The sequence below is a fragment of the Somniosus microcephalus genome, chromosome 16, assembly GCF_052327205.1.
Source record: "Somniosus microcephalus isolate GS21.2 chromosome 16, FLI_Smic_1.0, whole genome shotgun sequence".
NCBI lineage: Eukaryota > Metazoa > Chordata > Chondrichthyes > Squaliformes > Somniosidae > Somniosus > Somniosus microcephalus.
The window spans coordinates 89,783,326-89,808,476 of record NC_141002.1 but is presented as its reverse complement, the minus strand read 5'-3'; positions in this window follow the sequence as shown (position 1 = coordinate 89,808,476).

Sequence of the window (25,151 nt, the reverse complement as noted above, 5' to 3'; positions counted from 1 at the left end):
AGATTTTTGGACTTTAGAAGAATCAAGGGATATGGAGATCGGACGGGAAAGTGGGGTTGAGATTGAAGATCAGACGTGATCTTATTGAATGGCGGAGCAGGCTCGAGGGGCCGTACGGCCGACTGCTGCTCCTAATTCTTATAGTCTTATGTGCCCCCACTGGCTTTTGCGGTCTACTCTTAATTCAAAGTTGCTTAATTCGAATTACTGGATTATTTGATTTTTTTTTTAGCACTAAATTCCCACTTGCTGAGCTATTTATTGTTGCTGAACTCAAATTACTGATTGATTCGAATTTTTTTTAAACGCAGAAACCCAATTAGCAGGAGCGGACTGCATTGCTGAATTGCAGCGTAACAAAGTTACCACAGATGAGAGAGGATTCTGTAACGATTCGTTAATTTGCAGGTTAAATGTTCTCAGACTGTTTAATTTCCGTGCGTGCTGCTCTGAAAAGGCACGGCCTATAACCTCCTGATTGCCTTGTGTCTGTAAAGTGCAGCCATTGGATTTGTATCATGGAGAGAAAATTGTGGATCCAAAATGGTAACCCACATAATATAAGACAGTACGTTCCCTCATGGGCAATCTGCACAGCATCCAAATGGATTCCGTTTTTTTTTTAAATGGCGGTGATGAGATGCTCGCTGCCAGGTTTGGCTTACTGGGTGTCATAAACAGCACAGAATGGTTCCAGAGTATTGGCTTTTATCCGGAATATCAGTCTCACAGGCCTCGGGGGGGACAGTGAATTGGATATCCTCTTACATTAAATACAGAATAGATCATTCTACCTCCTTACAGAAATGACATTTTGTGTCCAGTTTTGGTCGAGAGAACGATAACAAAAGCATCACAGTGGGAGTAATGTGTTACTGCCATCAATAATTAAAGTTACAGTGGGCTTTTACAGCGCAGAACAGAATCTGATAAAAGCCTTGTTGTACGCCTGTACACGTCTCAGAAAGCTATATTTGTATAGTATTACTTAGGATCCCTCTTTGTCAGTGCTAGGAAATGCATTTCCAACACTCTCATGTTAAGAGCGTTTCAAGTTTTGTTTTATTTTATCAATATTCTATTTAACAGAATCTAATCATTCGCTAGCTGGCGAGAGGTATGGGGAAACAATTGTTGAGTGATTACAGTACACTGATAAAAAAGGATTGAACTGGAAACATCCAACCATTCGCGAACAAAACACTAAGAAACATGTAAGGACCGTTATCATCTCTCTCTCTTAGCAAAAATGAAGTCAAATTGATGGGGAGTCAGTGGTATCATTGACCTCTGCCCCTTCCCTTCACCACACCCCGCGCCACCCCACTTAGCAAACACTTGTTTTTTATTTGTTCCTGGGATGTGGGTGTCGCTGGCAAGGCCTGCATTTATTGCCCATCCCTAATTGCCCTCGAGAAGGTGGTGGTGAGCCGCCTTCTTGAGCCGCTGCAGTCCGCATGTTGAAGGTACTCCCACAGTGCTGTTAGAGTTTGCCGAGGTCAATACCAGGTGGTCCGTCCGGTTTTATTCTTACTGTTGTTTCTTGTAGTGGTTTGTTACAACTGAGTGGCTTGTTAGGCCATTTCAGAGGGCAGTTAAGAGTCAAGCACATTGCTGTGGGTCTGGAGTCACATATGGGCCAGGCCAGGTTAGGACGGCGGATTTCCTTCCCTAAAGGAGATTAGTGAACTAGATGGGTTTTTACGACATCTCGTGTGGTGTGGTTTAGAAATCAGAGGAGGCAGAAACTTCTACTACGAGATTCAAAATGGACTGCTTACCGATTGAAATTGTTTTATCGTAGAATAGAAAGACAGTTGTGATAGTTTGGGCACGTTTCAAGAATACCTTTCATGGCCCTGCACACAGGGGTAAGAAAAAAAAAAGACTTGCATTTCTATAGCACCTTTCACGACCTCAGGACGTCCCTAAGTGCTTTACAGCCAATGAAGTAATTTTTGAAGTGTAGTCACTGTTGCAATGTCGGGTAACAGAATAAGAAGCCGAGGAATACTGAGAAAGCGCTGGATAGACAACGTCAAGAGTGACCTGTCGCAGAAAGGGATACAGATGACTGAAGCGGCCAGGCTAGTTCAGAACCGACAACAGTGGAGTGAATTCCTTCAGCCTCATCGTCGCTGCTGAGCTGACGGACGGCAATGTAGTAGTAAAAAGAGAAAAAAAACTTTCATTTCTACAGCGCCTTTCACAACCTCAGGACATCCCAAAGCGCTTTACAGCCAATGAAGTACTTTTGAAGTGTAGTCACTGTGGTAATGTAGTTGGAAACCTGCACAGAAGGAAGTTATTCGGCCCATCAATCCAGTGCCAGGTCTTTGGAAGAGCTATCCAATTAGTCCCACTCCCCTGCTCTTTCCCCATAGCTCTGCGTTACAATGGCTTTGACTTGGCGTGACCACATCCTGGAGAGGCACCAGAGAAGCAACAACACAGGCCCTCAGACCATTTCTTCTACAAATGAAAAGAGGGGATTTTTTATTTATTGGAGACTTGACACACCCGAGTCATGTATTTGTCAGTTTTCCATGTAATTGATGAATTTTTCAAATGAAGTCCAGCCAATGCTATTGCACGGTCTGTCCTGGTAGTCACAGCGGATGTACCACTTTAATAAAATTGACTTGGCAACACCCAAGCTCTCGATACCACCCTCGACCACTCCCCTCTGGCACACTGCAAAAGAGATGCAATGTAACAAATGGGGAAGGGAATGGAATAAAGCGAATCAGTTGCATTGTAGGAAAATATAATTGTGCTGCAAAATGAGTCACGCCTACCTTGTTTTCGGTGACGCAATTAAAATATGATCAAAGGTTGCATTTTAATTAAAAAAACAAGTACCTGCAATTGAGCATAACTGCAAACTTCCCCCAAAATAGAATGACGTTTTCTCAGGGGCCATTCAATTGGTCACAGCAAGGATCCTGTGACAGGATGAGATTCATCAGTCAAATTAAAAGGGGACAACCTCCAATGCTGGAAATCTGGAGTTAGAACAGAAAATGCTGGAGGGATCTGATGAAGAGTAAACACTCGAAATGTCCTAGCCTTGTCTTTTCTCTTTACTGACGTGCTGTGTATTTCTAGGCTTTACAGTCCTTTTTGGGGCTCATCAGTTCTAGGAGAAGGCTCGGTGGATTTTCCCACACCACTCGAGCGTGCTTCATGGGAAGACCAACCAAGGAGTGGTCTCTGTAGAGCGATCTACAGAAGGCAATGTCCTGTTCAGCTTGGCCGGTGAGCTGCCTGGGAAACGGTGACGGGCGTCTGCAGCTGGACAGTCTTGTTGAAATGAAGCCTGATCCCAATCGTACCTCGGGCCTACGTGTTCCGGCGTTGGGATCGTTCCTTGTGCCCAGTTTGCCCGGCTGGCGTGAGCCAATTTCTACTCGTGTGTCTTATTTTTATGGAGGTTGACTCACATTGCTTTGTATGTATTTGATAGAATCATAGAATGATACAGCGCAGAAGGAGGCCATTTGGCCCGTCTTTGAAAGAGCTATCCAATTAGTCCCACTCCCCCTGCTCTTTCTCCACAGCCCTGCAATTTTTTCCCCTTCAAGTATTTATCCAATTCCCTTTTTGAAAGTTATTATTGAATCTGCTTCCACCGCCCTTTCAGGCAGCGCATTCCAGATCATAACAACTCTCGGTGTAAAAAAAAAGTTCCCCTCACCTCGCCTCTGGTTCTTTTGCCAATTATCGTAAAACTGGTTACCGACCCTTCTGCCACTGGAAACAGTTTCTCCTTATTTACTCTATCATAACCCTTCATGATTTCAAACCACTCTATTAAACTCTCCCTTTAACCTTTTCTGCTCTAGGAGAACAACTCTAGCTTCTCTCATCTCTCCATGTAACTGAAGTCCCTCATCTCTGGTACCATTCCAGTAAATCTCCGCTGCTCCCTCTCTAAGGCCTTCACATCCTTCCTAAAGTGTGATGCCCAGAATTGGACACAATACTCCAGCTGGGGCCTAACCAGTGATCTATAGAGGCCATATGTGGTATTTGTTTGATAGTGGGGGCTGGTGTTGTAATGATAGAACACTTTTGTGACTTAAATTGGAAATCCATATTTTTTTAATGAATATTTCTTCAATTTGATCGAAGCTGGATTGAGGGAACTCTTGATGTTAGCAGACATGAAGGGGGGAATTTTTTGGGGGGTCAGCGGGCGCTTTTGGTGGCGGGTCGGGTGGGAAACCAGCTGTCAACCCGCCGCCATGCTAGTTTCCCAGATGTCGGGCCTGTCATCGCTGAATAGACCCAACACCAAGCGGTGGGGGAGGCAATTTAGATGATTAAGAGCTTGTTAACAGGCACTTAAAAACTATTTTGAGCTCATCTTTAAATTTTAAGAAATAACAACAGAAAAAGCTGGAAAAACTCAGCAGGCCAGGCAACATCCGTGGAGAGAGAAACAGAGTTAACGTTTCAGGTTGAAACCCTTCGTCAGAACTGAGAAAAAAAATGCAGGAAATGAAACAGATGAAAAAGCAAGTTTGGGGGCTAGGAAATGGGGAGGGGATGAAAGAACAAAAGGGGAGGTCTGTGAGAAATAAAGAGACATTAAGAGATATTCAAGGTGAGACGAGATGATAATAGGACAGATTAAGAAACAAAAGATGGCTCTAGATGAAATGTGAAATGCGCTGGCAGAATGAAAGACAGCTGTCATGTGGGAGAGAAAAAAAAGAGAAAAGGCACAAACCTTTTAAATTTTAAGAGTTTGCCCACGGGTTCCCCACTGCTGGGGGATCACATCAGCTCAGCAGGTCGGGAGTTGTGTCACCATTTCTTAACTCGACAGCTGCAAATGTGCTGTAAAAGCTCCCATTTCATATCTGTTCACTTTCCAAGGTCAGAAGCTGTTGCTTACTGCATTTGGAAGACAGATTGAGTTTTATGCAGCTTGCAAGTGGTTGGATCAAGCTTTGTATCCAGTGTCACCTCATTGGAACAACCTCTCTCATCATTGACAGAATGCTTCTGTCATTTCAATTTCACCTGCCATCTATTCCATCAGCATCGGTGCCCTTGAAACTATCTCACCTTGATCCTCAGAATCCCACCACAATCAGCCTCAACACCAGCAATACCAGGCACACCAGCAGCACCAACAACAACACCAACCTTCTCCGCAATCACCTGATGCTGCACAGGACAGAGGGCATCAGCACCCGACCACATTGCTGCCCGGGAGGCCAGCGACGGCCTCACCATGGCCAGATTTCTTCACTTGATGCTGTACACCCTGGCTGCCACATGGTTGGACTAGGATGAGGGTGAGTGTGAGGGGTGGCTAGTGAGATGGGGAAGTGATAATTTAGATAGAGAGGGATGGGTGGAGGTGCAAGGTAAGTTGGTGTGAGTAAGGATGTGCAGGAGTAGGGTAGGGAAGGCAGAGTGATGGGGACCTGATGAGTGGAACAGCAGGATGAGGTTGAGCATGGCTTTGCAGTAACATTTCCTGATCTGCTGAGATCATTGAAAGGTTTGCACCACTGCAGCCTGGTCCTCCTGACAACATCCCTGCTTGCGCCCTCCTGTGCAATGTGCAACCAGGCTGCGGGAGGTCTCTTGGAAGAGAACCTCCCTGCATGCTGTGATTCCCTCCAGCATATGGAGGGAGTCATGGGAGAGCCTGGGTGCAGTCCTGCACCTCTGTGCAGTGCTTGTCAGTGTTTGCAGCACCTCAATGCTGTAGAGCTCTGACAGCACAACTGTCAAAATAAATTTGCACATGGTCCCTTTAAGGAAACCGACTGTTGATGTGTCATAAAGTGACGTCATCAGACCCGCTTCCTTCAATTGGCTGGGAAACGTGCTGGGCAGGCTTAACAAGCCGAATCAACGTAAGGTCACTTTGGCTGGAGGCTGGGGAAACCGTGGCCGATAAGAAATGTTAAGCTCACTTTATTTCACCATCAGTTGAATATACAGAATAATAGTTATAAATGTATTTATTCATTTCCATCAATACACTGTGCCTTCACACAATAACATAAAAATAATGAAATTGCTATGTTACCCCACTTGATTAGGTCGTGTGGGTTGACTTCTGTTTCATCCTCCCTACAGCCCTTTGCTGTCTGATTGCCCCCCCCAGCTTCCTCAGCTCGAGTGCAGCATAGACACCAGCATGGACCGGTTGGGCCGAATGGCCTGTTTCTGTGCTGTAGATTCCACGTAGCTCTTTTCTGGATTTTAAAAGCCTGTCTCTAGTGCCCGCTTTTAGTCAAACTGACTGTGTCACTCCCAAGAGTTGAATCTACCAGCCGAACCTGGCAATGACACCTGCTGAGTTCAAATATACAGAGTTACTGCAGGAAGAATGGGCTGAATCTCAACTCCCAAAAACTGGTGGGTTGGGGTTGGGTCAGAGGTTAAAATGCAAAAAATGTGAAAGAGGAACCCAGCCCGCCTCGAACCCGCACACATTCGGTTTTAATGGCGGCGGGACGAGGGGCGGGGGACCAATCCGCCCTCCGGAAGCGGGCTCGACATTAAATTATTATAATGCGGCTGCCTGCTTTCATTTCAACACTCATTCTATTTTTAACTCATTTTGGTTGGGTTTCCCAGGCCTTGGGAAACCTGGCAGCTGAAAGGAGGTGAGAAGGGCTGAATCCAGGAGGTGAGCACTTTTAAAGCACTGCTTGTGGGCCAGGAGGAGCAGGAGTGATTCATCCAGGCCTGAAAAGATACCCAGTTAAACCCCCCCCACTCCACCCCGTGATCTGTCTGCTCCACCATGACCACCATCTGCCCACCCTCCCCCGACCACCATCAGACCCACCCTGATCGGGACACTCCCCCTGCGATCAGGATCCCTTCCCGTAATCGGGACCCCCCTCTCTGACAATCGGGACCACCCCCCCCCGCCACAATCTCTCGCCCACCCCCACTACAACCACCTGCTCTCGTAGGCTGCGGCCTGGTGAAGCAGGCTTCCCACCCATAAGTCCTTCAGCTTGTCAATCAGGCTGCCCGACAGAAAAAAAATTAAAGGAAGCCCTGCCGTTAAAAACCTCACACCAGCCCCCGCACAGTACTCACCTCCGGGTTAGAATCCAGGCCCATGAGTGTGAGCAGTCAGCGGAATGTCAAACTACCTTTCATTGGGGTAGGCTTTGACTTGGTGCGATAGTGTAAAACGGGCGATCGCAAATCGGAAGCCCGGTTTTACATCTCTACCGATACTTATATCCGTTGAAGCCAAAGGAAATAAGAATGGGGAGGGCTGCTGATTCGCGATCACCCATTTTACACTTGCACACAAAGGCAAAATCTACCCAAGTTTCTCCTTGATGCCTGGTTCTGATGCCTCATCTGAAACCTAATCTGTACCCGCCAGTCTAGCTGTCCTGTGAATTTAACTCCCAGGCAGCTATCCTTGGCTCTGAAGTACAGGAAACTCTTTGGTATCCGGCACCGACGGGACTGGCGTGTTGCCGGTTGATCAAAAATTCCGGATGATGGAGAGGGTTATCTACCGAGGCTATTTTTAAACAAAGAAAAATAAAAAAAATCAAGAAATGTGCAGTATACAGTAATTGGGTACTCACCTACAGAATGTTGTGTTAAATGGATGGTGGAAGATGCTTGATTAAGTACAGTACTGCCAGTTGAGGGTAATGCAATGCAATGACTACCAGCAGCGTGGGAGACACACAGTACCCCTGTAAAATGGCAGATCAGAAGAGACTACCGGCAGCGCGGGAGAGTCAGACTCCTGTTACTGAGGTGTTCCGACTTCCGACAGCACCAAGAAGCCGAGTAGTGGCAGTTTGGAGAACTACCCCCACTGACTAACTCGGCCACCGCGGGAGACTCGGACTCGGCAACATTGCCGGTTATTGAGGTGTTGTTTTCGGAGTGAGAATTTTGCCGGTTATTAGAGAATTCCGGATATTTAGGTGCCGTTTAAACGAGAGTTTCCTGTAGCACTTTTTAAGCGTGTATCACCTCAAGATCATCGGATGGCTGTATCGTCTGAAATCCTGCAAAGTGATAGTGCTCTCTGTGCAAAGTTTATAAACATCGCACAAGATTTGACTTTTAAACTGCCTTGTCATCCACCAAATGTGTTTCATATCAACATGCAAAATGTGTACAACATTTAGGTAATAATGACATTACCTTTCACACTCATCAAGCTGCAGTTTATGTATTCCTTTTGACAATGTAACCCTGAAAATTCAGTTATACACTTAGCTGGAGTGCACTGCGTGAAGAAAAAAAAAACACACACAATCCAACAACCTCCACAGCAAAGAGGTTAAGTATTTTATGTCGACTTATAAAGAAGGTTTTCATTTACAAATCGACTGTAGTTCTGATGAGTAAGTATAGATCAGTAGGGAGCTGTGGAGAAGACAGCTGGGATATGATGAAAGAGACAGTATTCTTTCTGATGATCTACGTGACTGGAAATGAAATTTATTCAGAGGAACTTAAAAAATATATATCCATTGTGAGATTGCACATGGCAAGATTATTGATCATTTATCCACCTTTCCTTTAAGTACTCCAGGAATGAAGTTCCACTGAGTTTAGACTAATGTGTAGTAACACGTCCGTTCACGATAATGGTGGATTTGCTGATTATTGCCCACTTTGGTAACCTTCTCCAGGGAGTAATCCAATTCAATGCGCATTAACACACAGGGCTGATGTTAATGGGTTTTTATTGGCTTGATAGTAGTTTGTTAACAACAACTTGCATTTGTATAGTGCCTGTAATGTAGTAAAATGTCCCAAGGTGTTCCACAGGAGCGTAAACCAGACAAAAATTGACACCCAGCCAAAGAAGAAGACCAAAAGCTCCATCAAAGAGGTAGGTTTTAGGGAGCATCTTAAAGGAGGCGAGAGAGAGATGGAGAAGCGGCGAGGGAATTCCAGAGCTTAGGGCCTAGGCGGTTGAAGGCATGGCCGCCAATGGTAGGGGGAAGGAAGTGGGCGATGCACAAGGGGAGTCCAGAACCAGGGGTCACAGTCTAAGGATAAGGGGTAAGCCATTTAGGACTGAGATGAGGAGGAATTTCTTCACCCAGAGAGTGGTGAACCTGTGGAATTCTCTACCACAGAAGGCAGTTGAGGCCAATTCATTAAATATATTCAAGAATGAGTTAGATATATTTCTTAAGGCTAAAGGGATCAAGGGATATGGGGAGAAAGCAGGGGCAGGGTACTGGATTTGGATGATCAGCCATGATCTCATTAAATGGCGGAGCAGGCTCGAGGGGCCGAATGGCCTACTCCTGCTCCTATCTTCTATGTATCTATATTTATCTATGTAAGTGGCCAAAGTTGGAGGAATGTAGAGTTGGCAGTCTCGGAGGGTTGTGGGGCTGGAGGAGGTTACAGAGATACGGAGGACCGAGGCCACGGAGGGATTTGAACCAATGCGGGTAAGCACACAAATTTGCACATGCTTGCCCACATCCCATTACCAACAGTCCCAACAAAGGTGGCGGTAAAACAATGAAGAGATTCAGCAAAGGTTCACCGCAGAGCAGAGAAGGACACTGTCACATTTTGGGAATTTCAAGTATTTTAGCATGAAACAGGAGCTTGGTGTAACCTATATTAAAATGTGCTTTTAAGTTAAAGTTTGCTTTCAAGGGGTTATACTCACATGACAGCTGGATGCTGAAGATATAGATCAGAAGTCACATCATTGACACATCATTAACAATGATGTATTCATCCATAGAATGTCTTTGATATATCCCTACAAAGAAAATTTGATCAGCAGATGAATACATAAAAAAGTAAGCTAAAGTTCCCATAATACGCTCTTTTCACATGTTTAGATGTTTTACAATGATTTAGATTTGTTTTCAAATGTTTAGGTTACTGCCACAGCTTTCCAGCTGCCATGCCCGCTTGGCTTCATAAACACTTGACGTTAAATGAGCTGTGGCAAGTGCCGAGCAGTTCGAGGGCTGAGCGGATTAAATAGGCCTCAGTCTTTGTGGGTGGAAGATCAAGGGCATCAATCGCGCTCCTGTTATCCACACATTTATGGGTAAATTCAGGGAGCTGCACTGAAGGGAGCCTGAGTCAGAGAATCGACTTTACAGTGTTGTTCCTCACCCACCAAACCCAGGGCCCATGCGCTTGTCTCCTCACTGGGGGAGGGGGGTAATTTTGACTTTGGTCGCTAGTGTAAAGCGGGCGATATTGAATCAGCTGCCCACTATACTTCTCTCCCCATTTTCAATTTCCTTGACTTCAAAGCAACCTCCATGGCCTTGCTGCCTGCTGCTCTCAGATCTCCCAGTCTGAGGTGGGCCAGGTACAAAGGACGACCATTCGCTTAGTGTACATGGAGGAAAATGTGGTGGTGGGAGGGGGGTGGGGGGCAGGGTGGGGTGGACATGCCTGCTTAAAGTATAACTGCTCTAACTTCTCTCAGAGGATCCCCAGGGAATGCCAGGTGTAACGTGTTTTCCACCACTTTTACCTCTGCTTCATGCCAGGGAACTGAACACTTTCAAGAAGCTAACGATTAAGAAAGAAACAAGAGCTTGCATTTGTAAAACAAGAATTGGGCATATACTTGAAAAGGAAAAATAATTGTGGGGCCATGTGGAAAGAGCAGGGGAATGGGACTAATTGGATAGTTCGTTCAAAGAGCTGGCACAGGTCCGATGGGCTGAATGGCCTCCTTCCCTGCTGTAAGATTCTATAGGGAAAAATTCGGTATTGACCATTTTGTGGGGCTAACATCGCCTGGTCGCAAACTTCAGCGCCCGGCGCTAATTAGTGCCAGCGACCGCGAAATTCAGTTTTAGCGCCCCAAGAGGGAGGTGGAGCTAAATCAAGCACACCACTTCCTTCGTGGAGCACTAACCCCGAATATTGGGGCAGAGACTTCAGCAGCGCTGCACACTGGGCCGTGTAGTGCTGCCGTGTTCAAAGGCTCCTTCCCTCCCTTAAAGGGAAGGGCCATCGCTGCAGGCTCTGCAATGGAAAAATTACCTACCTGGACCACCAAGGTTGCCGTGATCCAGTGCGATCAGCCCAGCGCTCAAGCAGAGCGTCGGGCTGATCAATTGCGGGCAGAAACCCGCGAAAAAAAGACCAACAAGAAAGGTAATCTTTTTTTTACTTACTTCGGCCACCTCGCCTTTAATCATCACCCCCTGAAGCAGCCGGCCGCCCAATGTGCGCCTCCTGCAGCTGTCGGTGTTTTCGACCGGCGCTGCTGCAGGGGGCGGAAGTCAATTTCGGGTCTGAGGCACTGCGCACGGCGATGATGTCACGATCTCCATGCGAAGGAGATCGGGGCGCAACGCCGTAGCGCCACCGCAAAACTCCCGCCGAATATGGCGGGAGTCGATGTCAGCGCCATGCCCAGCCGCAAAGCCATCTGCGTCCCGTTAGCGGCCCCCGGGGGGCGCTAACGAGAGGTGCGAAGGCCTCCCAATTTCTCCCCCTATGAATCTATGCATTGCACTTTATCACATCCTCAGGATGTCCCAAAGCTCCTTACGGTCAATGTAATATTGTAACAATTAGTCACTATTGTAAAGTCTGTAGGTTGTGCAGTAAATAACTTCAGAGACTTTAGAAGTACAAACAAAACAGGTCTTTACTATTCAGAGGTCTGGGCGATTTCTGCCCTAGTTAACGTATCACAACCCTTATATACTGGTGTGGTCACTATCGGTATTACAGTATACATGAGCCAATAAATAGTGCCACCCTGAAGTAGTGCTCTTAAAGGCGAACGGTCACATTCTATAGTTCCCTTAAAGGTAAACGGTTACATACACAACACTCCTCCCTTCCTAGCTTATTACTTACAGAATCCCGTTAAACATACAATCTTCAATTTTATATAAACAGGTTGCAGATATACTCTCGATGGAGTCAACGTCATATAACAATGTTTAACATAACATAATAACATATATAACTTCATGTCAAAACAGATCACAGATTCAGTCTCTGTGGAAAACAGTTCATAGATTCAGTCTCTGTGGTGTAGTCGGTTCACATTGCTGGAGTGACTCATTCAATAGTCCTTCCATGGGTTTAACAGTTTGAACTTCCGAACTGAATTGGCTCCGTTCGGAGGGACCACGTGTGTGATCTGGTAGAGGTAATCATGGTTCAGATGGGTCATCTTCTGTTTCGACTTTTCCTTTTCTGCTTCTTGGAGACTCTCTGGGCTCCACTGTCAGCTGCCACCTGCATGCGCAGTTCCTCCTTCTCTTCCTCCTTTTTCCGTAGTAGAGCCACCTTCTCCCGATGTTCCGTAGACTTTCGGTGCTCCTCCATGATTTCTGTATGGTGGGAGTCGAAGTTACAAGTTGGGCAGGACAGGACATAGTAATATTCGGAGTCGTCCTGAGCTAGGCCAGCGAGAGGGTCTTCTATGTCCTCCCTACCCAGCTGGACGTCAGCCAGCTTTTGTTCCAAATCCAGACATCTTTCCTGAAGAGACTTCTTCACGTGTTCCGCTTCCTCTAACTTTTTCTGGGCTTTCAGCAATTTGTTTTCTAATGACCTCATTTGTGATTTTAATACTTCAACTTCCTTTGGAGATTGATTGATCGGACTATTCAATCCCTCTACCGGAGCAGTTGTTTCAGCGTTCTGTTGTTCAACCTTGACATGAGTCAGCGTACTTTTGGTATCTAAGGGTTGCTCTGCTGCCATCTTCTCAGTCTGTGTTGCAACCTCGGCTATTTCAATAACTTTTGAGAGCTCCAAACCCTTCTCCTCTGACGATTTAAGCTCATGTTCATGGCCCATTCTTACGGTCTCTGTGTTTCTTACAGTTCCCTTTTCTTCCACTGAAAAGATTTCCAGTTGCATCTGTTCTTCAAGTCGTTGGACCTCGGCCATTGCCGCTTCATATTTATTTTGTGTTTCCTTTAATAATTTAACGAGTTCTTGGACATCCTGTATTCCCTGTTCTGGTATGTCTTCCACCACTAATTTTTTTCCTATGGATTGAATCCCTAACGATGAGTCAGCCTTGGCCTGAAGCTCATCAAACATTTCCTGCAGACTTTGTAATTCTTGCTTATGGTCAACCTTTAGTCGTTCATGTTCTTTCACTAACACGAGCTTTTCGGAAGTTGCCAAGTTAACCCCTTCCAGGATTGTAGTCCGAGCCTGTTCATACTGTTCTTTCAACTCGTTACACTCTGCTTGCAACAAGTCGTAGAGGTGAACTGGAATACCATCCTGACTTCCTGAAGATTCCTCTTCCTTTGGATCGTTCTGTGTATATTCTAGTTCCTGAACAGCCTCAGGGAGATGTGATTGGTACTTGGCCACGATGGCTCTATGGTCGCTCTCTGCTTGAGCGAGCTGTCTCTGTTGTCTTTCCAGGGACTCCCATTCGGTGTCCCAGAACTTTTTCACCTTTTCCATCTCTTGTAGGAGACGGGCACTCAACTGTTCTAATTGTCGTTGTACTTTGACATAACGTTGAGTTCTAGCCCGGTGTTCCTCCATAATGCATCTGTCTGTAGCTTGAACAGACTCAGAATTCTCTGTCTTTATGCACGCCATCGATTTCCCAACCTTAGTCCGTGAGTTCATGTTAATCTTGTTTTTCATACATAAGCTGGACTTATCGTCTTCCGGCTCGGAGTCTGAGCTGCTTGTCTGCACCGAGTCCTCACTCGTCATTGCTTGTCGGTAGTGCCATTCCATGTCTATTTTCTTGATCCACTCCCGTCCCAGAAGTGGTGGTCCTCCCTCAGGTAGTACGTACAGATACATTCGTGGGTGTTCTTTACCCCTATCTCTCACCTTGACTCGTATTTTTCCCAGGGGGTATACATGATGCCCCGTGTATGTCTGTAATACGAATTTGGTATTTCTTAAGGGTATGTGAGAGAATAGCCGGTGATAGTCCTTTTGGTTGATGACGGATACAGCTGATCCCGTGTCCAGCTCCATTCGTACTTGGACTCCCGCTATTTTTAGTGTGACCCAGATCAACTGTAGATCAGTTACTTTACCCACATGGTGGATTCTCAGACTATCCAGCTCCTGGCTGTTTGGGTCTGAGTCTGAATTTTGTTCGTCTGAACTCTTTTCAGCCACCTGATGCACCTTGTTGTACTTTCCTTGTGGTGGTGGCTTCCTTTGCTTGTTGGTCTTCTTTCCGGACCTGCATACCTTCGCGATGTGACCCAGTTTGCCACATTTCCTGCACTCTTGGTTCTTAAACCAGCACTGATTCTGGTCGTGCGTTGTCTTTCCACAACGGTAGCATTTGGGAGTGCTTGTTGTAATTTGGTCCACCCCGAGTGCCGCCGCCTTTAGCTGCATTTCCGCCGTCCCTTTCGCTGCGGCTTCGTGCGATGAAGCTATGAGGACAGCCCTGTCCAGTGTGAGGTCGTTTTCTTCCAGAAGTCGCTTCTGCGTTCCTTCTTTGGCCAAGCCGCATACGAACTTGTCCCGCAGCGCCTCTGTCAAATTCCCTCCAAACTGGCAGTATTTCGCTAGCTTACGCAGTTCGACTAAGTATTCCGCATTGCTTTCATCTTGCCTCTGGGTTCTGGCGTAAAATTTAAATCGTTCAGCCAGCATCAACGGTGTGGGGTTCAAGTGATCCTTCAACACTGTTACGGTCTCTTCGAAGGTCTGGTCCACTGGTTTAACTGGTGCTATTAGATGTTTCAAAAGCCCGTATGTTTTTGCTCCCATCGAATTTAACAAAGTTATTGCCTTGTTGTCATCCTCAATTTCGTTGGCTACGCAATATATTTCTATGCGTTCCACATACGTGGCCCAGTCTTCTATTTCTGCATTAAAGTCATTAATATTTCCTCGCTTAGGCATCTTCTCTTTTTGAGAACAGTACAAGTATTACTTTACTTATTATTAATTTTCTTCTCTCTTCTTGAGAACACACCAGCCTTTCTGAAAAATCTTATTACTTTTCTGAAATTCTTAATAATTTCCAAGATGGCGGTTTCCCGCTTCTTCCTTCTTCTTCCGCGGTTTTCCCCGAAAAATGGCGGCTTTCCCGCGCTTCTTGCTCTCCCCGCCCACTTCAATGGCGGTTTTCCCGCGCTTGGCGGTCTTCACCCGGTCCCCCGACGCCGTCTGTCAGCCCGAGTGCGGTCCTTATCTATAATGCGATCGCTGGATCGCGAAGCGGCTGCCGGCCCTTATCTGTAGATCCGATTGCTCTCGCGGCTCTCGGCCCTTATCTGGAGATGCGATCGCTGGCTTGCAACGCCTCCCGCTCGGCTCTGGCTCCCCCGCTCGCGCGGCTCTCGGCTCTGACACTCCCGCGCCTACTCGCAGGCTCAGCGCTTCGTGGCAGCGGTTGCTGCACGGCTTCTCACATTGCCCGCGGTCCGGCTGTCACCCGACGCCGTTGGACCCGAATGCTTTGCCCTTCTCCTCCAAATACTTCTACCCCGTTTTTTTTAAAATTTATTTGTTTTAACTACTCACAGTCTCTTCGGCCACCTTGTTTTAGGCTGATTGGCTCGCTCAAGATGTGGTAGCAGGGTAATCTGTGCCTGTTGCTGCCGCAGCTTTGCTGTTAATCTTCCAGCTTCCAGTAAGTACTATACTTTTAGTAGACGGAGCCTCGTGTTTTCTTTTTGAAGCTCTCTGCTACTGGTTAGTCTTGCCGCAGGGTACGATCGGACTCGTCGCCACTGTAAAGTCTGTAGGTTGTGCAGTAAATAACTTCAGAGACTTTAGAAGTACAAACAAAACAGGTCTTTACTATTCAGAGGTCTGGGCGATTTCTGCCCTAGTTAACGTATCACAACCCTTATATACTGGTGTGGTCACTATCGGTATTACAGTATACATGAGCCAATAAATAGTGCCACCCTGAAGTAGTGCTCTTAAAGGCGAACGGTCACATTCTATAGTTCCCTTAAAGGTAAACGGTTACATACACAACAACTATTATGTCGGCTAATACAACAGCCAACTTGCATACAGCAAATGTTCTATTTTTGCTGGCGTTGATTGAGGGAAAATTGTTGGCCAGGACATCTGGAGAACTCCCTGCTCCTCTTCAAATATTACTGTGGGATCTTTTACATCCACCTGAGCAGGCAGGCAGGCCTCAGACTAACCACTCATCTGAAAGACAGCACCTCCAGCAGTGCAGTGCTCCTTCAATGTACTGAAGTATTGGCTTAGATTGTGTGCTTAAGTACTAGAGTGGGAATTGAATCCACAATTTTGTGACTCTGAGCACGACCACCTGATGACGAGGACTGGTGCAGATATTCAAAGGGGACCTGAAGCACGTTGGTTCTGGAATTGCTTGAACTGTACGAGTGCGTTGCCGAGACAAGTATGTGGCATAGGATCTGAAGTTAGACAGATATTCTGTATTTTCATCTTTAGGGAGCAACTAGAAGCTTTCAGGATCCTTTCCTCAGGAGCTGAGCTGGGTAGAATCTACAACAAATTGGATTGTGTGAGACCTTTGGAAGGAAGAAGCCTGGTTGGCTGCATCTTCTCCTTTAATTGTCTTCTATTCTTACCTTGAGTTGGACTTGGTGCTACTGACTACACAACTGGAGATTCCCTGAATCATTTGACCCCAGTCCTGTGCCATCTTTCGGATGGCCGAAGCTAAATAACACTAATGGGGCTCTGCTGTCACATAATACACATAAAACATCGGTGATGGGAGGGCTCTAAACAATCAATGGCAGCAAGAGTCTCTCTTTTGCAAAGGCACGGAGCAGCAACTGCATCACATTCCGAGTTTATAGTCACATTTACATTAATATTTTTCTGGTCCTAAGATGACTTTTTTTTTGTTTTGTCAAAAGAAAGAAGGAAGTTCAGTCATACTCTTGACCTTCTCCACAGCCGCTGTACTAATTGACAATTTATTTTGGATGCCATTTCCATCTTTCAGAGGCTGTGTTTTTGCTCACAGATTAATACCCATAATAATAACAACGTACAGTTCCAAATCTGTCTTTTGCCTCATACTGAAAGCTAATAGTTTGCCATTCTCATTTTGTGGTCCCTTCATATTGTGACTTGCAAATGCTGACAACATATTGATGCAGATTTGATTGCATTAAAATAATTTGTTTGCAACCATTGTTTAAATAACGGCAGACACATGGAAAAGATCAGGCCTACTGCTTGAATAGATGAACGTCCATGTATTTTTATTTCTTATTGTAAGTGTATCCTGCATCCAGGGTCCAGAGTTCCATTCACGATATGCCAATTTATTTTTCCAAAACTATCCTTCTACCTGCTCATCCCAAATTTATATTAGCTCGTGTATTTAATGCTCTTTAAACAAATCTTCCTATCTGATCCCTTATGGATCATTTTCATGCTTGACAGCTCAGAATTCTTTGTCTTCTTAAATGCCCCTCGGATGTCTGCCCAAACTCACTCTTATGGGGGGAATTTTAACTCCCCCGCCTGGTGGAAACTGGGCTGGGGGTGGGGGAGCTGTTGAAATGGAGTGGGTGAAAGATCCATTCCGTTCCCACTCGGCCGGGATGTTTACCTACCTGATTTTTCAGACGCGTGGGACACACGTCTGAGTCAGGCGGGAGCCTCATATATTCATAAGAACTTAAGAACATAAGAAATAGGAGCAGGAGTAGGACATTCGGCCCTTCGAGCCTGCTTCGCCATTCAATGAGATCATGGCTGATCTTCTACCTCAGCTCCACTTTCCTGCACTATCCCCATATCCCTTGATTCCCTTAATATTCAAAAATCTATCGATCTCTGTCTTGAATATACTCAACGACTGAGCCTCCAAAGATTCACCGCCCTCTGAGTGAAGACATTTCTCCTCATCTCAGTCCTAAATGGCCAACCCCTTATTCTGAGACAGTGACCCCCCTGGTTCTAGACTCCCCAGCCAGGGGAAACATCCTCCCTGCATCTACCCTGTCAAGCCCTGTAAGAATTTTGTATGTTTCAATGAGATCACCTCTCATTCTTCTGAACGCTAGAGACTCAATCTGTCCTCATAGGACAATCCCCCCATCCCAGGAATCAGTCTGGTGAACCTTCATTGCACTCCCTCTATGGCAAGTATATCCTTCCTTTGGTAAGGAGATCAAAACTGGACACAATACTCCAGGTGTCGTCTCACCAGGGCCCTATATAATTGGAGTAAGACGTCTTTACTCTTGTACTCAAATCCTCTTGAATTCGTGCAAATCAGGGTCCTATTCCATTAATAGGACCCTCGACGGCATGCTAACCCGAAGAGACCACAGCGGCCTCCTTGACAGCCACTACCCAGTTGGCATAACGAAGGCGCCTTTCCAGGTAAGCTTTAAACAGCTGTGCGCTCCTGCCAGCAGCACATCTACCTTATCCAATATGGCGGGCGATGCACTTCTGGCTGGAAATGCGCGGGCGCGCTTCCTGCCCGCCGTATTGAGAGCTTAGTAGGCCAGTTAGCGCCCGAAAGATGGGCACCGCACGGCCCAATTTCTACACCTATATCTTTTTAATGCATAACAAACATATTTAAATAGGTCCGCTTTAAATCACACCCTGACAAAAGAGGTCTCTCCGGAAAATGAAGGTGCGCAACTGTGCTGAAGTATTGCAAAGCTTCAGCAGTTGTGGGAAAATTGACATAAATTACACTGACTTACGTACCAGAGACACACTGTTACACAGACTCAGGCAAGTGTACAGAAATGCACACACCCACGCTCATTCCATACGTACCATATAAAATTCAGGGCAGAGATTAATAAACGACATTTGGTCAGATGTCAAATGAACGATGACTATTGCCCCCCCCCCCGATTTACTGCTGTGTGACTGCCCTTTATTAATGCACGACATTGCTTGGGAACAAAAGCCACTCTGTGTCAGTCTCTGTCGCCCTGGCCGACAAACTTCATCTGAATGGACCTCGCTGGTGTCCTCTCCTGACAGGGACTTACAAGTTACATTTTCTTCCCTTATCTCGTTGTTCTTATTTTCTTTTGAGAGTGGAAACATCCTTTTGTTGATCTGACTGCTCTTGTCACCGGCTGAGGATGATTTAAGAGCTCCTGCTCTTTCACAATTTATCTGAAACACATACATCTTAGTTCAGGCTCAGTTTCTAGGAATAAACCTGTCAGGAGTACAAAGCATTTTAATCTACATTTGTATCTCCGGCGTTTTAGTGGTGGGTGTACATGACAAAAATATTTAAATTGCTTCAAAACATATGAATAAAGTCAAAAGACTGCTAACAAAATTGCTTCATCGAAGACACGTTAGTTCTCTGCTAGACTATTGCTCAGACTCAGTCCTGGCAACCAATGGGGATTAAGTCAGTCCAGAAAGGGGAGCTTAAAATGATTCCCTGCCTGACATGCCTAAAGGTATTATTTAGACTATCTTCACTATAATTACACTGGTAGGAAAAGAGACCATTTTCGGGCCTTGCAGTCTGTCTGTACACCATGGCTGCAAATCCCATCACTTCCATCCATTGGGAGGTGGAGTAACAGCCAATATCTATATATCTAAAAGTTTTGCATCTGCCATATGTCTGTAAGGTGCAAAAAGTATCTATACTATACAAAGCTGTAGGGTTTTTGTTTTAACTCTCTTTACTCTTTAGGGTATTCAGAGGTAAAGATCGACCGAGGCGTGAAACTTTTCTAACCAATTGGTTTTATTAACATTAAAATACAACAAGTGTTGCAGATAGAGATTCATGCAACTTAAATTAGAAGTACAATTCGAAACTCAGAACGGCCAATTCTTCTGCTTTGCTGAGGGATTAATTCTCCTGTGTGGTGCTCTTCTGGTCAGTCTGTGGTTGGTCTGTGGTTGGTCTGTGGTCAGTATGGCTCTGGTCAGCCTCATGGACTGTCTCTGATCTGTCTCGTGGACTCTCTCTAATCTATCTCTGGTTGGTCTTGTGGTCTGTCTCGTGGACTGTCTCTAATTTATCTCTGGTCTGTCTCGCAGACTGTCTCATGAATTGTCTCGTGGTCTGTCTCTGGTCTGTCTCGTGGTCTGTCTCGTGGTCTGTCTTGTGGTCTGTCTCGTGGTCTGTCTCGTGGACTGTCTCTGGTTTGTCTCGTGGTCTGTCTCGCGGACTGTCTCATGAATTGTCTCGTGGACTGTCTCGTGGTCTGTCTCGTGGACTGTCTCGTGGACTGTCTCGTGGACTGTCTCGTGGTCTGTCTCTGGTCTGTCTCTGGTCTGTCTCATGGACTGTCTCATGAATTGTCTCGTGGTCTGTCTCGTGAACTGTCTCGTGGACTGTCTCTGGTCTGTCTCGTGGTCTGTCTTGTGGTCTGTCTCGTGGACTGTCTCGTGGTCTGTCTCGCGGACTGTCTCATGAATTGTCTCGTGGTCTGTCTCTGGTCTGTCTCATGGACTGTCTCGTGGACTGTCTCGTGGTCTGTCTCGTGGACTGTCTCGTGGACTGTCTCTAATCAACCTCTGGTCTGTCTCTGGTCTGTCTCATGGACTGTCTCAGGAATTGTCTCGTGGTCTGTCTCATGAACTGTCTCGTGGACTGTCTCTGGTCTGTCTCGTGGTCTGTCTCGTGGTCTGTCTCATGGACTGTCTCATGGACTGTCTCGTGGTCTGTCTCATGGACTGTCTCGTGGTCTGTCTCATGGACTGTCTCGTTGACTGTCTCTAATCTATCTCTGGTCTGTCTCTGGTCTGTCTCATGGACTGTCTCATGAATTGTCTCGTGGCCTGTCTCGTGGACTGTCTCGTGGTCTGTCTCATGGACTGTCTCGTGAACTGTCTCGTGGTCTGTCTCTGGTCTGTCTCGTGGTCTGTCTCATGGTCTGTCTCATGGACTGTCTCGTGGACTGTCTCGTGGTCTGTCTCATGGACTGTCTCGTGGTCTGTCTCGTGGTCTGTCTCGTGGACAGTCTCGTGGTCTGTCTCGTGGACTGTCTCGTGAACTGTCTCTGGTCTGTCTCTGGTCTGTCTCGTGAACTGTCTCGTGGACTGTCTCGTGGACTGTCTCGTGGACTGTCTCGTGGACTGTCTCTGGTCTGTCTCGTGGTCTGTCTCGTGAACTGCCTCGTGGACTGTCTCGTGGTCTGTCTCGTGGACTGTCTCGTGGACTGTCTCGTGGACTGTCTCATGGACTGTCTCTAATCTATCTCTGGTCTGTCTCTGGTCTGTCTCTGGTCTGTCTCTGGTCTGTCTCTGGTCTGTCTCGTGAACTGTCTCGTGGACTGTCTCGTGGACTGTCTCGTGGACTGTCTCGTGGACTGTCTCGTGGTCTGTCTCGTGGTCTGTCTCGTGAACTGCCTCGTGGACTGTCTCGTGGTCTGTCTCGTGGTCTGTCTCGTGGTCTGTCTCGTGGACTGTCTCGTGGACTGTCTCGTGGACTGTCTCATGGACTGTCTCTAATCTATCTCTGGTCTGTCTCTGGTCTGTCTCCTGGTCTGTCTCATGGACTGTCTCTAATCTATCTCTGGTCTGTCTCGTGGACTGTCTCGTGGACTGTCTCTGGTCTGTCTCGTGGTCTGTCTCGTGGACTGTCTCGTGGTCTGTCTCGTGGACTGTCTCGTGGTCTGTCTCGTGGTCTGTCTCGTGAACTGTCTCGTGGACTGTCTCTGGTCTGTCTCGTGAACTGTCTCGTGGACTGTCTCTGGTCTGTATCGTGGTCTGTCTCATGGACTGTCTCGTGGACTGTCTCTAATCTATCTCTGGTCTGTCTCGTGGACTGTCTCGTGGACTGTCTCGTGGTCTGTCTCGTGGTCTGTCTCGTGAACTGTCTCGTGGACTGTCTCTGGTCTATCTCGTGGTCTGTCTCGTGAACTGTCTCGTGGACTGTCTCTGGTCTGTCTCGTGAACTGTCTCATGGACTGTCTCTGGTCTGTCTCGTAGTCTGTCTCGTGAACTGCCTCGTGGACTGTCTCTGGTCTGTCTCGTGGTCTGTCTCATGGACTGTCTCGTGGACTGTCTCTAATCTATCTCTGGCCTGTCTCGTGGACTGTCTCATGGTCTGTCTCGTGGTTTGTCTCGTGGTCTGTCTCATGGACTGTCTCTAATCTATCTCTGGTCTGTCTCTGGTCTGTCTTGTAGTCTGTCTCGTGAACTGTCTCGTGGACTGTCTCTGCTCTGTCTCGTGGTCTGTCTCATGGACTGTCTCGTGGTCTGTCTCATGGACTGTCTCGTGAACTGTCTCGTGGTCTGTCTCATGGACTGTCTCGTGGTCTGTCTCGTGAACTGTCTTGTGGACTGTCTCTGGTCTGTCTCGTGGTCTGTCTCGTGAACTGTCTCGTGGACTGTCTCTGGTCTGTCTCCTGGTCTGTCTTGTGGACTGTCTCGTGGTCTGTCTCGTGGTCTATCTCATGGTCTGACTCGTGGACTGTCTCTGGTCTGTCTCGTGGTCTGTCTCGTGAACTGTCTCGTGGACTGTCTCTGGTCTGTCTCATGGACTGTCTCATGGACTGTCTCGTGGACTGTCTCGTGGTCTGTCTCGTGGTCTGTCTCGTGGTCTGTCTCATGGTCTGTCTCGTGGTCTGTCTCGTGGACTGTCTCTAATCTATCTCTGGTCTGTCTCTGGTCTGTCTCGTGAACTGTCTCGTGGACTGTCTCTGGTCTGTCTCGTGGTCTGTCTCATGGACTGTCTCTAATCTATCTCTGGTCTGTCTTGTGGTCTGTCTCGTGAACTGTCGCGTGGACTGTCTCGTGGACTGTCTCTAATCTATCTCTGGTCTGTCTCTGGTCTGTCTCGTGAACTGTCTCGTGGTCTGTCTCGTGAACTGTCTCGTGCACTGTCTCTGGTCTGTCTCATGGACTGTCTCATGGTCTGTCTCGTGGTCTGTCTCGTGGTCTGTCTCGTGGACTGTCTCGTGGTCTGTCTCGTGGTCTGTCTCGTGGACTGTCTCTGGTCTGTCTCCTGGTCTGTCTCGTGAACTGTCTCGTGAACTGTCTCGTGGACTGTCTCTGGTCTGTCTCGTGGTCTGTCTCGTGAACTGTCTCGTGAACTGTCTCGTGGACTGTCTCTGGCCTGTCTCTGGTCTGTCTCGTGAACTGTCTCGTGGACTGTCTCTAATCTATCTCTGGTCTGTCTCTGGTCTGTCTCGTGAACTGTCTCGTGGTCTGTCTCGTGGTCTGTCTCGTAGTCTGTCTCGTGAACTGTCTCGTGGACTGTCTCTGGTCTGTCTCGTGGACTGTCTCGTGGACTGTCTCGTGGTCTGTCTCGTGAACTGTCTTGTGGACTGTCTCTGGTCTGTCTCGTGGTCTGTCTCGTGAACTGTCTCGTGGTCTGTCTCATGGACTGTCTCGTGGTCTGTCTCGTGGTCTGTCTCGTGAACTGTCTCATGGACTGTCTCGTGGTCTGTCTCGTGAACTGTCTCTAATCTATCTCTGGTCTGTCTCTGGTCTGTCTCGTGAACTGTCTCGTGGTCTGTCTCGTGGTCTGTCTCGTGGTCTGTCTCATGGACTGTCTCGTGGTCTGTCTCATGGACTGTCTCGTGGTCTGTCTCGTGGACTGTCTCTAATCTATCTCTGGTCTGTCTCTGGTCTGTCTCGTGGTCTGTCTCGTGAACTGTCTCATGGACTGTCTCGTGGTCTGTCTCGTGAACTGTCTCTAATCTATCTCTGGTCTGTCTCTGGTCTGTCTCGTGAACTGTCTCGTGGTCTGTCTCTGGTCTGTCTCGTGGTCTGTCTCATGGACTGTCTCGTGGTCTGTCTCATGGACTGTCTCGTGGTCTGTCTCGTGGACTGTCTCTAATCTATCTCTGGTCTGTCTCTGGTCTGTCTCGTGAACTGTCTTGTGGACTGTCTCTGGTCTGTCTCGTGGTCTGTCTCGTGGACTGTCTCGTGGTCTGTCTCGTGGTCTATCTCATGGTCTGACTCGTGGACTGTCTCTGGTCTGTCTCGTGGTCTGTCTCGTGAACTGTCTCGTGGACTGTCTCTGGTCTGTCTCATGGACTGTCTCGTGGACTGTCTCGTGGACTGTCTCGTGGTCTGTCTCGTGGTCTGTCTCATGGTCTGTCTCGTGGACTGTCTCGTGGTCTGTCTCGTGGACTGTCTCTAATCTATCTCTGGTCTGTCTCTGGTCTGTCTCGTGAACTGTCTCGTGGACTGTCTCTGGTCTGTCTCGTGGTCTGTCTCGTGAACTGTCTCGTGGACTGTCTCTGGTCTGTCTCGTGGTCTGTCTCATGGACTGTCTCGTGGTCTGTCTCGTGGTCTGTCTCGTGGACTGTCTCGTGGTCTGTCTCGTGGTCTGTCTCGTGGACTGTCTCTGGTCTGTCTCGTGGTCTGTCTCGTGAACTGTCTCGTGGACTGTCTCTGGTCTGTCTCGTGGTCTGTCTCGTGAACTGTCTCGTGAACTGTCTCGTGGACTGTCTCTGGTCTGTCTCTGGTCTGTCTCTGGTCTGTCTCGTGGACTGTCTCTAATCTATCTCTGGTCTGTCTCTGGTCTGTCTCGTGAACTGTCTCGTGGTCTGTCTCGTGGTCTGTCTCGTAGTCTGTCTCGTGAACTGTCTCGTGGACTGTCTCTGGTCTGTCTCGTGGACTGTCTCGTGGACTGTCTCGTGGACTGTCTCGTGGTCTGTCTCGTGAACTGTCTTGTGGACTGTCTCTGGTCTGTCTCGTGGTCTGTTTCGTGAACTGTCTTGTGGACTGTCTCTGGTCTGTCTCGTGGTCTGTCTCGTGAACTGTCTCGTGGACTGTCTCTGGTCTGTCTCGTGGTCTGTCTCATGGACTGTCTCGTGGTCTGTCTCGTGAACTGTCTCGTGGTCTGTCTCGTGGACTGTCTCGTGGTCTGTCTCGTGGTCTGTCTCGTGAACTGTCTCATGGACTGTCTCGTGGTCTGTCTCGTGAACTGTCTCGTGGACTGTCTCTGGTCTGCCTCGTGGTCTGTCTCGTGGACTGTCTCGTGGTCTGTCTCGTGAACTGTCTCGTGGACTGTCTCTGGTCTGTCTCTGGTCTGTCTCGTGGTCTGTCTCGTGAACTGTCTCGTGGACTGTCTCTGGTCTGTCTCGTGGTCTGTTTCGTGAACTGTCTTGTGGACTGTCTCTGGTCTGTCTCGTGGTCTGTCTCGTGAACTGTCTCGTGGACTGTCTCTGGTCTGTCTCGTGGTCTGTCTCATGGACTGTCTCGTGGTCTGTCTCGTGAACTGTCTCGTGGTCTGTCTCGTGGACTGTCTCGTGGTCTGTCTCGTGGTCTGT